Genomic DNA, 16,510 nt, shown 5'->3' on the forward strand with positions numbered 1-16,510 from the left:
AGATTCCCTGGTATCCCTATAGTGACCAATGTCCTCCACAGCTTCCCCCAATCTACTCTGTTGAATGCTGTGGAGAAATCTATAAAAGCCAGATATAACGGCACACCCCGACTTACTGGATATTTTTCAGTTAAAGTTTGGAAAATGGTAATATTATCCAGTGTGCCACTATTCTTACAAAATCCTGTTTGTTCCGAAGGGATAAAATTATTTCCAAATGCCCACTCTTGAAGATGAGTGAGAAGACTCTTTGCAAACAGTTTGCGGGTTGCATCCAGGAGCGAAATCTGTCTAAAACTGGCTGGGGAATATTTTGGACCCTTTTTATATAGCGGAACTAGTATACTTCCCTTCCAGGATTGTTGAATATTACCATGGATATAACAATGGATGAACAATGGATGCAGAAATTTTGCCCACTCTTCACAATCCTTTTTTATTATGGCTACTGGTACATCATCTAAACCCATTGCGTTGGAATATCTTGCCCCTTTAATGTAACCCTCAATCTCTATGCATGATGGTGCACTATAGTCGATCCCCACAGTTGGGGTAATGGTAACCTCTTGGTTCTGTCCAACTGCGAGATTTAAAGCATAGGCCTGGGAAATGTACATGGACCATTCTGCTCCTGGGATTAAAATAGGTTTTGACTTCTCTCTCCCATCACAGAATTTTGCTATCAGTGCCCAATACTTCCTAGTGTCCCCGGAAAGAAACACCTCTCGAAGTCTAACCCATTTTTTGTATTCAGCCCTCCTACAATCCGATGTTATTTTCCTTTTCTGTACCTGTTTCAGTCTACTTATTTCTCTCTGCCTTTGTATCGTGGGCACCCTAAATTGGTATCTAATAAACTATTAATTTCCCATGGTATTATTACTAATGGAGTAAAACTAATAACTTGTTTCTTTCTTCCAAAAGTTCAAATTGCAGCCACGACTCTCTCAAACCTCGGAACCGGTGTTTCTTGTCTGGAAATAAAGGCAGTATTTTCAAATAACCTCTTAAAATAAGAAAGCAAATTATTTGACCAGCAAGTACGCCCATTATTACGATTATAAGAGACCTTTTCATCCCTCTGATTCCAAAGTTCAGGCTTCTCAATTTCTATGTCCATTTTTACAGCTAAAATATTATGGTCACTCATATTTGTGGCATATACCTTAAATTGTGTACATACATTAAATAGTTGAAGAGAGACTGCCATATAATCAATTAAGGAGTGACCATGTACACCCCAGAAGGTATAAGCTGTGGGAGAGTCCTCCGGGAATCTACTGTTTAACGTTACAAGGACTAAACTTCTAAAATTTTGCAAAAGTAACAAGCCTCGTCTATCTGACCTTAGACAGTACAGAATCTGGGATAGCCCATACCTCCTCCAGTTCCGGGTTAGAAAAAGACATAACTGCACTAATGGATAATTTAGTGGTAAAATCACCCACCATCATTATACATGAGCATTCTTCATTGTTACTTAACCCTTGCACAAAAAAATACAGATAGAGTCGACCAGTACGTGTGATGCTCTCCCTGGGGGAATATACCAGTAAAAGAGAAATTGCTTGCCCCAGGTTATCTTCACCTATCCTCAACTTTACTCCAATACAGCATTTTGAGGGGTGCTTATGATCACAGGATCCCATCCTATGTCACATAATTAAACCTCCACTTGCGTGCCCTTTTACAGATTATTTTGCTGTACAACAGTACACATAAAAATTATCAAACTGAAACTCCTCCCCCATCCCCATTTCCTGGAGGCAAATTATTTTGGGGTCAAATTGTAATAGTGATTTTAACTTACAACTCGTTTTTCCTACCCCTGCCACATTCCAGGATAGGATGTTTCCCAATTGGCTACCCCCACACTTTGGGCTTAGTGGTAGACATTTCTGACCCATCAGGGTACCTGCAACCCAGCTCCACTTTGCTACCTCATCCTCCACATTGGAACTAGTAGGCCTTTGGGTTTCAGGTGCTAAAATGTTAATTTCTCTGTTTCCTAGGCTTCTCCCTACTGTTATTTCGATATATTTCAGGTTCATGGGGATATTTGCAGCCCTATTATTAGGGAACCCATACCCTTGCATCTGATGAATCGTTCCTAATCTTTCTAATGGGACTCAGCAAGGGGGTACAGTAGAGATCACATCTATACCTCTTTTTCTAAAGCAGTCTGCATTAGCTATAATCAGTGTTGACACTACCCCTGACGAGAATGTAACTCTAGTACTTGGGGGAGTGCTCATCCAGTTTAAGTAGACCATCTCAATATTTTTACTTGTTATTGGTCCAAAATCCTTTATTTCTGTTAACATCTGTAGGAGGGCATTGCTATTCAATAACATTGGTTCAGTTCCAAACAGAGAGACAAAAAACAAGGTCCTTCTCACCTGCCCAACTCCTGGCCTATTACCAGGCTGCCCTAAAACTGAATCTCTCTCGAACTTGTCCCTATTACTGTTAAAAACTGTGAACAAGTCCCCAACCGCAACTGTCCCAAGGCCGGATTCAAACCGTACAGGGAAAGTATCCCGTACACAGGGATGGAGTGCGGCACCTCCAGTAGCTAAATATTGATCTATGGCAGGCTCAAATAAATTTTCCATTACATTTCTTGATATGGGGTCTCTACTTATCTCATGGTTTATCCCACTTTCTTCCTGGCCCTCTTGATACTGTGGGTCAGTCAGCACCAGGTTCAAACAGATCGACTGATTATCATTATCTTGCCTAGTCTTTTGACCCGTATTCAATATGAGTTGCTCCAAAGTCCCTGTGTCCTTTCTACTGGGAGGAGATTTTGTACTATTTACTTCCTCGCTTACTGGAGGGAACGTCAATTTTTTCTGTTTTTGTTTAGAGATACGTTGAATCCTGTTCTTCTTCTTACCCCTTCGACCAATTCTGATGTTACCTTCACGCAATACTGGGGCCTCCCCTAAGGGTACAATATCTGAGGTATTTGCTAATTCTTCACTTAACTGTAGGCTTGGGCTGTTTGGGTTAAATCTTTTATAAATAGAGTAGACTCGTAGTGGGGGAGTGTTGGAACCTAATGATGTCAGGTCACCTAGGGTAGCAAAAATCAAAAGAGGCACATGTGTAAAGGTTGCAAACCACCCAGCAGTAATCCAATGCAATATCACTCAAGAATGACGCTACACCAATGTTTGGAAAAATACTAGCTTGTTTATAAAAATATTCTTTGCTCTCTTGTCTTCAGAAATCACAGTTCAGTCTATTACATTTATCCATGAAACTATTATGATTTTCAAAGTTGCCAAATCATGTCATTAAGCAGTTTTTCAACTTAACAGCACATTACATTTAGTCATGAGTTTAGTAAGTTCCTCAGAATTGCCAAAACAATCACACTACTTGGCTTTCTAACATTGCATCACATTACAGTAGTTCACAAGAAGCAGTGTCTGCACTTCCCTAGAAAAGGTTTGCACATTTACTCCCTCTCCACCACTAACATCCAGAAGAATTGGTGAGCCTTACTCACTTTAGTTGCCCTATCAAAGCTCCTCACCAGATCTAACAAAGGTAAGGGGGAGGGACTGGTATAAAGTAGTCTAATCACAGAGGGGGAACATCCTGCATTGAAAATTATGTCTCAGTAGTTTCTTACAAGAAGCTTGATGGCATTCCCCAGTACCAGCCCAATCCTTGTTTGGCCAACTGGAAGTCTTTGTTCCTTTGAAGGAGACTCTATGGCTTCCAACATTCCCCTCAAAACCTCCTTACTTCATTTGTGTTGGGCCCCCCGTGGGCCTGTGTTTCTGTCTGGCAGGGGTGGAAGGAACCAATCTTCCCCGGCACTCGATGCGGTCCTTCGCCCCTCCTCCCCTGCTCAAGTCCGCTCCTTCTCGTTGGAGCTTAGGCAGAGAAAGGGGTTTCACAAGCGGAGAAGCGCCAGTGCTCGCTTCCCGCCCGCTTCCTTGGGGTTCTCCCATCAGCCGATCCGCGACGTATCCCCCGCAGCGGTACTACCGCGCACGTGCGGGAGACTAGCGGACCAAGACCGGAGTCTGCCCCGGCCGCCTACCGCTGGTAGTGGCTCTCCCGCGGGCCTGCTCGCTGCTAGGCCCCTCCTGACAGGGAGAACTGAATCCACATAAGGCATGCGCAAAGGCGCCCGACTTCCGCACAGCCAGTCCCCTTTTCCTCAGGTCAGTGGCGCCGCCTCACCAACGCGGCCGGTGCCCCAGGGGTCCTGATCACGGCTGAATCGGCGCTGCCACTAGGAATCCGACACCCCTCTCCTTCCTCTGACTCACGAGTGGAAAAGGTGATTCGCCGGCTGCACGACCGGTAAGGGACCTCAGGGTCACAAGGGCAGTAACCTACTTTAACCCCCAAGGAGATGGGTAATAGAGGTGAATCTCCTCACGTATAAGCTCCCAGTTCTCTATCCTTATCAGGGACCTACTGTCTCTCTGTACTGGACAGGGGCTGGTGATAGGGGGGCACTCAGTTCCGTTCTCACAGCAGGGACCTTCGCAGTTCCACAGTCCACTGGCATTAACCCCTTCACCTAACTGTCCAGGGTCAGCAGGACGAAACTAACTCGGCTAGGACAACAGGAATGGGGGGTTGGTGAACCCAGACAGAGAGCAACCCTTGTAGAGCAGTCCACCCTTCAGGACCCTACCCCTTCCAGACCTCAGCCTTCACTCTAGCTGTTCCTCACTAGCAAGACAAGATGGCTGTCCAGCATTCCGCCTTTTATAGGCTGACCCTCAGAGGTCCAGAAGGGACCAGAAGGTTCTGGAATACCCTATTCTATCCTATGGGACAGGTTCCAGGTATGTCAGTTATGACAGTTGGTAGCCACCATTTTGTGACTCCCAGGAAATTCCTGTCAGGAAAGGCCTCTAGGCCTGAGGTGAAAAATGATGAGGGCGAAAGAGCACCTATCCCCTAGACCAACACCTTGAAAAATCTAGTGGACACAAAAATAAATAAAGGCATGAGGGGCAAAAAGGGGACAAAATAAATAATAAATTGGAGGGACTACGCAAAAGGTCAGACAGGTCTAACACGCGTCCCCCCCAGCTGAAAGTGGGGAGAGCTACCCAACCCCTTGGGAGTCCTCATCACTAGGGCGGAAATACCTAGAAAGACCGTCTGCATTGGCGTGGTCCACTCCAGGTCGGTGTTCCACCCGGAAGTCCATTCCCTGTAGGGAGATGGACCTTCTCAGCAACTTGGGATTCTCCCCCTTCATCTGCATCAGCCAACGAAGGGTTCGGTAGTCAGTCTGAACCAGGAAGTGCGAGCCAAACAAGTATGGCCGCAGCTTCTTCAGTGCCCACACCACCGCAAAAGCTTCCCTCTCAATTGCACTCCACTTCTGTTCCCGAGGAAGCAGTCTCCTGGATAGGAAGACTACAGGCTGATCCAGGCCCTCTTCATTCAGTTGCGATAACACTGCCCCAATGCCATGTTCTGATGCATCTGTCTGGACAATAAACTCCTTGGAGAAGTCTGGGGCCCTCAGGACCGGTGCTGCACACATTGCCTGCTTCAGTTTTTCAAACGCTTGCTGACAAGCTTTCGTCCAAACGAACCGTCGAGGTTGTTTCTTTGAGGTGAGCTCTGTGAGGGGCGCTACAATAGTGCCATACCCCTTCACAAAGCGACGGTAGTAGTCTGTGAGGCCCAGGAAAGCTCGGACCTCAGTCTGTGTCTTGGGGGATTCCCAGGCCATGATTGCCTCAATCTTTGCCTGCAGGGGCTGCACTGTCCCCCTACCCGCCAAGTGTCCAAGGTACACAACCGACCCCTGCCCAATCTGGCATTTGCTGGCCTTGATTGTCAATCCAGCCTGTTTCAGGGCCTGGAGAACTGCTTGCAAATGTTGCAAATGGTCCTCCCAGCTGCTACTGAAGACAGCAATGTCATCCAGGTAAGCAGCGGAGAAAGCCTCCATTCCGGAGAGGACCTGATTCACCAGCCGCTGAAAAGTGGCAGGGGCATTTTTTAGCCCAAAGGGCATCACGCAAAATTGGAAGTGTCCCTCAGGCGTGGAGAAGGCTGACCTTTCCTTTGCTCCATCTGTCAAGGAGATCTGCCAGTACCCTGAAGTGAGGTCAAAGGTACTTAGGTATTGGGCAGCTCCTAGCCGGTCAATTAACTCATCCGCCCTAGGGATCGGATGGGCATCAGTTTTTGTAACTGAGTTCAGTCCCCGGTAATCCACACAGAACCTCAGTTCTGGCGTGGTGCCCGGTGGAGCGGCTTTTGGCACTAGCACCACCGAACTGGACCAAGGGCTGTTGGAAGTTTCTATAACTCCTAGCTCTAGCATCTTGGCAACCTCTCCATGGATGCTAGCCTTCACCTTGTCGGATAGCCGGTAGGTCTTTGACTTCACTGGTGGGCTGTCCCCTGTGTCCACATCATGGGTACACAGGTGAGTCCTTCCCGGGACAAGGGAGAACAACGTAGAGTACTGCTCCAGTATCTGGCGGCAGTCCTCCCGCTGTTCAGGAGTTAGAGTGGGAGAGAGAATCACTCCCTCCACTGATCCATCCTTTTCCTGAGACGAGAACAAGTCCGGGAGAGGTTCGCTTTCCGCTTCCTCTCCCCCATCAGTCACCATCATTAAGATGACCTCGGGCCTCTCATGGTGGGGTTTGAGCCGGTTGGCATGCAGCACCCGTAGGGGCTGTCGAGGGGTCTTAAGGTCCACCAGGTATGTGGCCTTACCCTTCTTTTCCAACACTTCAAATGGGCCTGTCCAGCGATCCTGGAGGGCACTAAGCTCTCCAGGCTCCATCACCCACACTTTCTGGCCAGGCTCCAGTTCCACCTGGTGAGCATTGTGGTCATACCACTCTTTCATGACTGCCTGGCTGGCCTCCAAGTTGTCAGAAGCTTGCTTCCACAACTTCGCCATTTGGCTCCTGAAGGCCAGCATGTAGCTCACCACATCCTGGGGAGGTTTCCTGGGAGACTTTTCCCAACCATCCTTCACCAGGCTGAGAGGACCGCGTACAGGGTGCCCATACAGAAGTTCAAAGGGGCTGAAGCCCACTCCCTTCTGTGGCACTTCCCTGTAGGAGAATAGCAAACAGGGTAGGAGGACGTCCCATTTCCTCCGCAGGCTTTCAGGCAGACTTCTGATCATGCCCTTCAAGGTCTTGTTGAACCTCTCGACCAGTCCATTTGACTGGGGGTGATAAGGAGTGGTGAACCGGTAAGTCACTCCACACTCCTTCCACATTGCCCGCATGTAAGCTGACATAAAGTTGGTCCCCCTGTCAGACACAACTTCTTTGGGGAAACCCACTCGGGTAAAGATCCCCATTAGGGCCCTAGCCACCACAGGTGCAGTGACAGTCCTCAGAGGGATTGCCTCTGGGTACCGTGTGGCATGATCCACCAGAACCAGGATAAACCTGTGACCAGCTGTTGTCGGTGGATCCAATGGCCCTACAATGTCGATGCCCACCCTTTCAAAGGGGGTGCTAACGACTGGAAGTGGTTCCAGGGGAGCTTTCAGCTTCACCCCTGTTTTCCCACTGGCCTGGCAGGATACACATGTCCGACAGTAGGTGTTGGACGCCACTTTCATCTGAGGCCAGTAAAAGTGGAGGACAAGCCGAGCAAAGGTCTTGTCCTGCCCTAAGTGTCCTTCCAAGGGTATAGCATGAGCCAATTCCAGCAGAAAGGCTCGGTATTGTTGCGGGACTACCAAGGCCCTTGATGAACCAGGTAAGGGTACCTTGGGTTCACTGTAGAGGAGTCCACCCTCCCAGTAAATATGGTAGTGTCCCGTAACATCACCTGCTGCCTGGGCTTCAGCCTGTCGCCTCAGTCCCTCAAGGGTAGGGCACTCCCTCTGCCCCTTACAGAATTCCTCTCTGGTAGGCCCTCCCTCCACATGCCACTCAGCAGGGATGGGTAGGTCCTCTAGAGAGACTACTTCCCCCTCCACGGACTCCTGGTCCACCACCGCAGGTGGCCGATCTGTCACATGGGGTGTGGAAGCCGAAGCAGGCTCTTCCTGTCTTCGGGTCTGTCCCTTTTTGGCAGCGGGTTGGGCCATTGTTCCAGGCTCCAACCCAGGCGAACTCCCTCTCCGGGCAGTCGCAGACCTTGTGCACACACAGGCCCAGTCAGGTGTACCCAGCATCGCAGAGTGCGTCCGGTATTCCACCTCTCTCCAAGCGTTGTGCTCCATATCATTCCCCAGCAGACAATCAACTGGCACGGCAGGGCTTACGGCAACTCGAAGTGAACCTGCAACCCCTTCCCACTCAAAGGGAACCTCAGCCACGGGATAGTGGCCTATTCTGCCGTCAGACATCGCGGCGGGGTGGAGTACATTGGGAACCACCTGCTCTGGAGACACCAGTTGACTTCTCACCATAGTCATACTGGCTCCTGTATCTCTCAGAGCCTCCCCTCTCTGGCCATTGATGGTGATCCATTGCCCATACTTAACAGTATTTGGGGGCACCTGGATCTTAGGAACCATCTCCCGTTCTCCCAGGGACACTAAGGTGACACCCGCCCACTCACCCCCCTTATCTAAGGGCAACTCCTCCCCGAGCGCTACACTAGCTACTCCCGGTGGTTTTCCTCCGGTGGGAGGGGGTGGTCTCTTTGGGCATCTGACATCTCCCTTATAATGTCCAACACCACCACACTCAAAGCAGTGGAGAACCCTTGGCTGCTGGCTTTGGCCAGGATTAGGGTTCCTGGGCGGGTTTGCCTTAGGGGTGAAACCTGTTCCCTTTCCCTGGAAATTGTTTTGGGGACCTTTAGAGAACTCCCTCTTTTTATCTCCCCCCTCCTTCTTCTGAGGGGCGCCCTGTCCGGCCTTTTGGGAATCCCCTCCAGTCCCATTTGAGGACACCCGGGTACTTGCCCAGATGTCCGCCTCCTCTGCAAGCTTCCGGGGATTGGTCAGCTTGCTGTCCAACAGGTGTTGGCGCAGCTCAGGAAAACATTTCTCGAGGAGGTGCTCTTTCAAAAATAGATCATACAACCCCTCATAATCCTTCACCTCACTGCCCTTTACCCAGCCCTCTAATGCCTTTCTTGCATAATCAAGGAAGTCCACCCAGTTCTGGGTGCTTAACTTGTGGCTCCCCCTGAACTTCTGGCGATACCTTTCTGGGGTAAGCCCAAACTTCCTTACCAATGCTAGCTTCATGGTGGGGTAGTTGGTTTGCTCCTCTGGTTCCAGGGCCAGCAAGGTGTCCCGACCAGTAGGAGGCATGTACTTATACAAACCACCCCCCCAGTGCTTCTCCTGCACCCCATGGGCTCTTAGGGAGACCTCACAGGCAGCCAACCATTTGGCTATGTCATCCCCCTGACTATAGCTAGCAATGAGGTCTTTAGGCAAATAGGGTCTGGACTCCCTGGCTGTTTCTTTGGATTCGCTGCCACCATTCATCACAGGAGAGGACCCCCGTTGCAGGGTCTAGAGTTCTAACTCTTTCAACCTGAACTCATGAGCCATCCTCCGCTCTTCCTTCTCCTGCTCCAGCTTAGCCAACTCCCATTTTAATTTTCTCATTTCCCTCCTGTCAGTGAGCTCTGCTTCGGTCAAGCTTCCCCCGGAGTCACTACTGCCCCTCCTGGAGTAGGACACTGGTCCTGGGAGTAGGTTTTCCCCCTCCGAGTGGAATAATCCATCTATCTCCACAACCGTGTCCCGGTCTGTCCCTTCATCCTCCTCCTTCCCTTCTTTGTGTGCTTCCACCCAAGCCCTTAGACTGGTCTGGAGTTCCCCCTTCCTGGCACCATGCTTAAAAAACTACCCCCATTTGTTGGCAGAAATCTTTCAGTTGGGCCACAGAATAAGTGTCCAGTTTTTCCAGTGCAAATTCCATTTTGCAAAAGGCAATTCAAAGTTACACACACAAGAAAATTTGAGTTGCAAGGGCAACCTGAAGCTACCTCCACCCCACCACCAGGAACAAATTTGGAAAAAAAAAACAAAATAAAAATTAGGAGGGCCGCTAGGAGAAAACTCCTGGTGTAGGCTAGTGGATTACACTCAATTACTACAGAGTAGTTGCAACCACAGTCAAGATCCCACCGCTAGACACCAACTTGTTGGAACCTAATGATGTCAGGTCACCTAGGGTAGCCTGGCCTAGGGTGAGGCAAAAATCAAAAGAGGCACATGTGTAAAGGTTGCAAACCACCCAGCAGTAATCCAATGCAATATCAGTCAAGAATGACGCTACACCAATGTTTGGAAAAATACTAGCTTGTTTATAAAAATATTCTTTGCTCTCTTGTCTTCAGAAATCACAGTTCAGTCTATTACATTTATCCATGAAACTATTATGATTTTCAAAGTTGCCAAATCATGTCATTAAGCAGTTTTTCAACTTAACAGCACATTACATTTAGTCATGAGTTTAGTAAGTTCCTCAGAATTGCCAAAACAATCACACTACTTGGCTTTCTAACATTGCATCACATTACAGTAGTTCACAAGAAGCAGTGTCTGCACTTTCCTAGAAAAGGTTTGAACATTTACTCCCTCTCCACCACTAACATCCAGAAGAATTGGTGAGCCTTACTCACTTTAGTTGCCCTATAAAAGCTCCTCACCAGATCTAACAAAGGTAAGGGGGAGGGACTGGTATAAAGTAGTCTAATCACAGAGGGGGAACATCCTGCATTGAAAATTATGTCTCAGTAGTTTCTTACAAGAAGCTTGATGGCATTCCCCAGTACCAGCCCAATCCTTGTTTGGCCAACTGGAAGTCTTTGTTCCTTTGAAGGAGACTCTATGGCTTCCAACGTTCCCCTCAAAACCTCCTTACTTCATTTGTGTTGGGCCCCCCGTGGGCCTGTGTTTCTGTCTGGCAGGGGTAGAAGGAACCAATCTTCCCCGGCACTCGATGCGGTCCTTCGCCCCTCCTCCCCTGCTCAAGTCCGCTCCTTCTCGTTGGAGCTTAGGCAGAGAAAGGGGTTTCACAAGCGGAGAAGCGCCAGTGCTCGCTTCCCGCCCGCTTCCTTGGGGATCTCCCATCAGCCGATCCGCGACGTATCCCCCGCAGCGGTACTACCGCGCACGTGCGGGAGACTAGCGGACCAAGACCGGAGTCTGCCCCGGCCGCCTACCGCTGGTAGTGGCTCTCCCGCGGGCCTGCTCGCTCCTAGGCCCCTCCTGACAGGGAGAACTGAATCCGCCTAAGGCATGCGCAAAGGCGCCCGACTTCCGCACAGCCAGTCCCCTTTTCCTCAGGTCAGTGGCGCCGCCTCACCAACGCGGCCGGTGCCCCAGGGGTCCTGATCACGGCTGAATCGGCGCTGCCACTAGGAATCCGACACCCCTCTCCTTCCTCTGACTCATGAGTGGAAAAGGTGATTCGCCGGCTGCACGACCGGTAAGGGACCTCAGGGTCACAAGGGCAGTAACCTACTTTAACCCCCAAGGAGATGGGTAATAGAGGTGAATCTCCTCACGTATAAGCTCCCAGTTCTCTATCCTTATCAGGGACCTACTATCTCTCTGTACTGGACAGGGGCTGGTGATAGGGGGGCACTCAGTTCCGTTCTCACAGCAGGGACCTTCGCAGTTCCACAGTCCACTGGCATTAACCCCTTCACCTAACTGTCCAGGGTCAGCAGGACAAAACTAACTCGGCTAGGACAACAGGAATGGGGGGTTGGTGAACCCAGACAGAGGGCAACCCTTGTAGAGCAGTCCACCCTTCAGGACCCTACCCCTTCCAGACCTCAGCCTTCACTCTAGCTGTTCCTCACTAGCAAGACAAGATGGCTGTCCAGCATTCCGCCTTTTATAGGCTGACCCTCAGAGGTCCAGAAGGGACCAGAAGGTTCTGGAATACCCTATTCTATCCTATAGGACAGGTTCCAGGTATGTCAGTTATGACAGTTGGTAGCCAGCATTTTGTGACTCCCAGGAAATTCCTGTCAGGAAAGGCCTCTAGGCCTGAGGTGAAAAATTATGAGGGCGAAAGAGCACCTATCCCCTAGACCAACACCTTGAAAAATCTAGTGGACACAAAAATAAATAAAGGCATGAGGGGCAAAAAGGGGACAAAATAAATAATAAAGTGGAGGGACTACGCAAAAGGTCAGACAAGTCTAACAGGGAGTTACTGGGGAAACTTTGGAATTTTATTTTTCCCCTTGACTGGTAAGCTGTGCACTCTCATGGAGTTTAACTGAGGGTAATCTTATGATTGGACTACCTCCAAGTGAGACACTTTTAGATACCTCATTCATTTCCTTCGTTTCCCCGTTCACAATTTTAGTACCACTTTTTGGCATCCTGTTACAAATTTGACATAAATGACTGGGTACTTCAGGTACCTTTACCAAATTCTTTATGGCTTGCTTGATCTGATTGAGTTCTTGGACCCCTATTAGTATGGGCGAGAGGACTTCCAATATATGATCGTATTTACTGTGCTTTTTTCTAGCAAAGATAAAATTGCGGCGAGAATTCTCTCCAGTGCGTGAAAAATCTCCAAGGTTCCCCCATCCGCGTATTCTCAAATGAGTTCATAATGTTCTCTACCCCCTTATCCAGTGATACTTCTGATGTCCTTTCAGCAGAAAGTTCTAATAAATGAGCATGGAATGAACTAATGGGTGTACTACTATAGAGAGCAGGCATATGTGGTTGACCGGCTATTAAAACCGGAGACAGTTCCGGATCCATCGTCATGGCGCCTGTCTTTTTCAGCTGTGCCGTCAGTTCTTCATTCTTTTCCATTTGCTTGGCAATATCCAGCAGAGTGTAAACCTCCATTTTTGCCTGCTCAGAACTAAAGCTAAGTTCTGTACGCTGTGGCACTTTTAGTGACAGTACACCCAATTTAGGGGCTCATTAGGATCGCGGATTTCCCACATCCTCCGGGCCGGCGGAAGCCACCGCCGGCCCGGAGGATGCGGGAAAACCGGCGCGGATGCTTTAAAGACCCAACTCCAAATTAGGATGGCTGGTGGGTCTTTGAATTTGTCCGCCGCTTTTCCGCCGCGGTGGCCTTCCGACTGCGGCGGAAAAGCATTAACATGGCAGCCATATTATGATGGAGTAGAAAGTATGTTTTTCCACGGCGGATTTTTCGCCGTGGAAAAGCATACGGACCTTCACTTCGGGGGCCCGTGGCGGGCCCCCTGGGTGAAGGGGGGGGTAGAGGGTGCACATGCCCCCCTGCATTTGCGTGAACAAAGCGGCAGGCACCGCGCGGTGCCTGCCGCTTTGGGCACGCAAATGCCGTGCATGCATTTTTAACATTGCGGTGGGTGCAGCTTGAAGCTGCACCCGCCGCAATGTTAAAAATAGAGGTTTTGACCGCCACCCTGGCGGTCACATCCTAATCTGCATGGAGGGACCGCCGCTGCCCCTGCGGACGGTCCCTCCTACTCTATGGTGGCGGACGGACTCAGGTCCGTCCGCCATCATAATCGGCCCCTAGGTCGGCTCAAAACCAGGCTCAAAACCGTTCATACTTCTTAAATAGACTTGAGAATTGTCAAAGAGAGATACCAATCCTGCCGATGGAGATAATGGGGTAGGTCCCTTTCTTTTCACATTCTTATTTGGGGGAATAGCAGCACAAAAGAGATAGCAAGATACGGCGAGGGAGAAGGAAACAAGCAAGATTTAACAACAAGGAACACAGGGAGGCACAGAAGCAGATGGGCGAGAGGCAGCAACACAGATTGTGGAGGGTGAAAGCACACAAATGACAGAGAATGACATGGGGTAGAGGGAAGAGAAACACCAGAGGGAAGCAACTGAAAAACACATGCACTCTCATGGAATACTTAAGCAAAACACAAGATGGACACTGTAAGCCATAGAATGAGAAGCAAGCAAATGAGAGTGATAATAAATCCAACCAATGGTAAGCAATGGAAGGGGATTTAAGCCCACTGTAAGGTCTTAGTGAGCACACAGTAGTTATTTTTTAAGCAGACAGCACAGCTGTGCAGTTTGGTAGGCTTGACCTAAACAGCTCCACTTCATAGACAGGCACATCCTGTATGCAACATTAGCCTGCACAAGGAAAAATGGCTGAAGCATGTTAAAGTTACATTAATGCAAGTAAATGAAATTTCACTAGGCGCCCTGCTCTCTACTTTAGGTCAACGGACATGGACAGCAGGGACTGGAGTAGTGAGGCCCTGCATTCCTAGTGGGGCTCTGGTGTGCTTTGTGCAGAACACCGGCCTCAGAGACCTCATTTAAGGACCTCTGCTGCTCTGCATAAGTAATTAAGAGTTCGGACCTGTCCAAGGTGACCTTACTCTTCCCAGGCCTGTATCATTTCCACATTAAAGGAGCATGGAGGGGACGTTCTCCATTTCACATTCACCAGCATCCGAGACTATAAATAAAAAACACTTCTGAAAAGCTGCAGCTTTGTGATGTTGGAAAAGAGAAACAACTGATAGGGGTACAGAGAGAGGGGTGCAAGAAGCTGATCCAATCCACAATGACTCCCACTGCAAGGCCGCATCTGCTGCGCAGCAGAGCCAACCCCCAACCTTCACAGGCAACATAAGGGAAGAAAAGAATAAGCAAGATGGCAAAGTCGACATGCATAGTCTTGAAAACAATAACGTGCTCATATCTGCACACCGTACGTGGCAGAAGTGTGAAAACGCTTAACTCGATGGTACTCTTTCTGTACAGGCGGCTTAGCCCCGGATAGTGCTACACGGATCACACCATCGGGTGCACCACAAACTGTATACTCTATTTGTGAATCACAAAGAAGCACCTCGCGGCCTAGGTAGGGGAACAAGGGGCTATACAAGTGCTATGGTACTGAAAGGTGCTTATGGCACATGATGCACATCAACAAGTGTGAAAAGAAAATTGTCGTAGTTATGTCTGCATAACAGACACAGGTCTACAAGTGTGAAAACCAAATATGTTCATGTTAGCACTCACCTGACACAATCACAAACATGTTCTTATCTACACACAAAAACAATATCTCATTTTAGCGCACCTGATAGAGACACACACCAAAATCCCATAACATTCATGAGGTTCATGGCGGGGCACTGCCAACGGATCACTGACCGAATATCAACGGACAAAACATCGACCTACAGAAAAATCGATGCAGGAATATCGAAGGCAAGAATATCGACATCCAATCTACAACATGGTAAGAAAAAAATATCGAAACCAAAATATCGATGTTAAAAATATTGTAATTAAAAATATCAGGGTTTTTTGTAATTAAAAAGAGTGTAAAATAAAGTAAATAATACTTATAAACCAAATAAACATAGTTAAAAATATTTGATAATGTTTAAAATGAATAAATAATACGTATACAATATTATAACATTACTTAGACATATACATAAAATATATAATATATACTTACTTATTATTATTATTATAAAAGCTTTTGTAGCGCGCTCAATTACTAAGAAAATAGTATCCTGGCGCGAAAAAAGAGAGAGGGCAGAGCAGAAGGAATCCAGAGATGGTAATATTGAGAGAAAGGAGAACCCTACAGAGTGGTATTAAAGAGGTGGGTCTTCAGTCCTTTCTTAAAAACAGTGATGGTGGAGGCTGTTTTTAGGTGGAGAGGGAGAGTATTCCAGGCTTTCGCAGCTCTGACTGTGATGGATTGGCCACCTAGTCTGCTGTATTTAAATTTAGGAACTGTCATTTGGCACAAATTGGCCGACCTAAGGGGCCAGTTGGGAACATAGAGGGAAAATCTTTTTCTCAAATAAACTGGACCAGTTTGATGGACAGCGCGGTAGGAGAGGACGAGGATTTTGAACATAATCCTGTGAGCGACTGGGAGCCAGTGAAGGGCGCGAAGAGGGTGGCGGACACTGGAGCTTCTGGGTATGTTAAACAAAAGTCGCACAGCGGCATTTTGAATGACCTGGAGGCGATGTATAAGATAGGACGGTAGACAGCAGAATAGGCCATTCGCATAATCTAATCTAGAAAGTATAAGGGCACGGATAACAGTCTCTTTGGCCTCTCTCGGAAGGAGGGGAAAAAATCTACGTAGCGTTTTCAAAGTGGAAAAACAGACCCCTGTAAGTCTTTTTAAATGATCCTCAAATTTGAGGTCATTATTGAGCCAGACTCCTAAATTTTTAGCAGGGCCGCCGATAGAGTTAGGACATGGCAGGTCAGCAGGCCAGAGAAAATCGCTAAAATTATCTGAAAAAGAGCCATATAACAGAATCTCTGATTTGCTTTCGTTGCATTTTAGCTGGGCGAGGGCTAGCCAACGAAAAACAGATGTTAGGCAGGATTGGGCCGCTGACGTATCCAAGTTGTTTTTCGGCCATGTAAACAGGAGTTGGGTGTCGTCGGCGTAAGCCATAATTTTTGCTCCTAACTGTTCAGCAAGATAAATAAGGGGGGTAAGGTAAATGTTAAAAAGCAGGGGGCTGAGAGTAGAGCCCTGAGGAACACCTGTAGTAAGTTTCTTAGGGGAGGAGGCAAAGGGAGGCATCCAGACTTGTTGCGTTCTGTTTTCTAGAAATG

The sequence above is a fragment of the Lissotriton helveticus genome, chromosome 2_1, assembly GCF_964261635.1.
Source record: "Lissotriton helveticus chromosome 2_1, aLisHel1.1, whole genome shotgun sequence".
Lineage (NCBI taxonomy): Eukaryota > Metazoa > Chordata > Amphibia > Caudata > Salamandridae > Lissotriton > Lissotriton helveticus.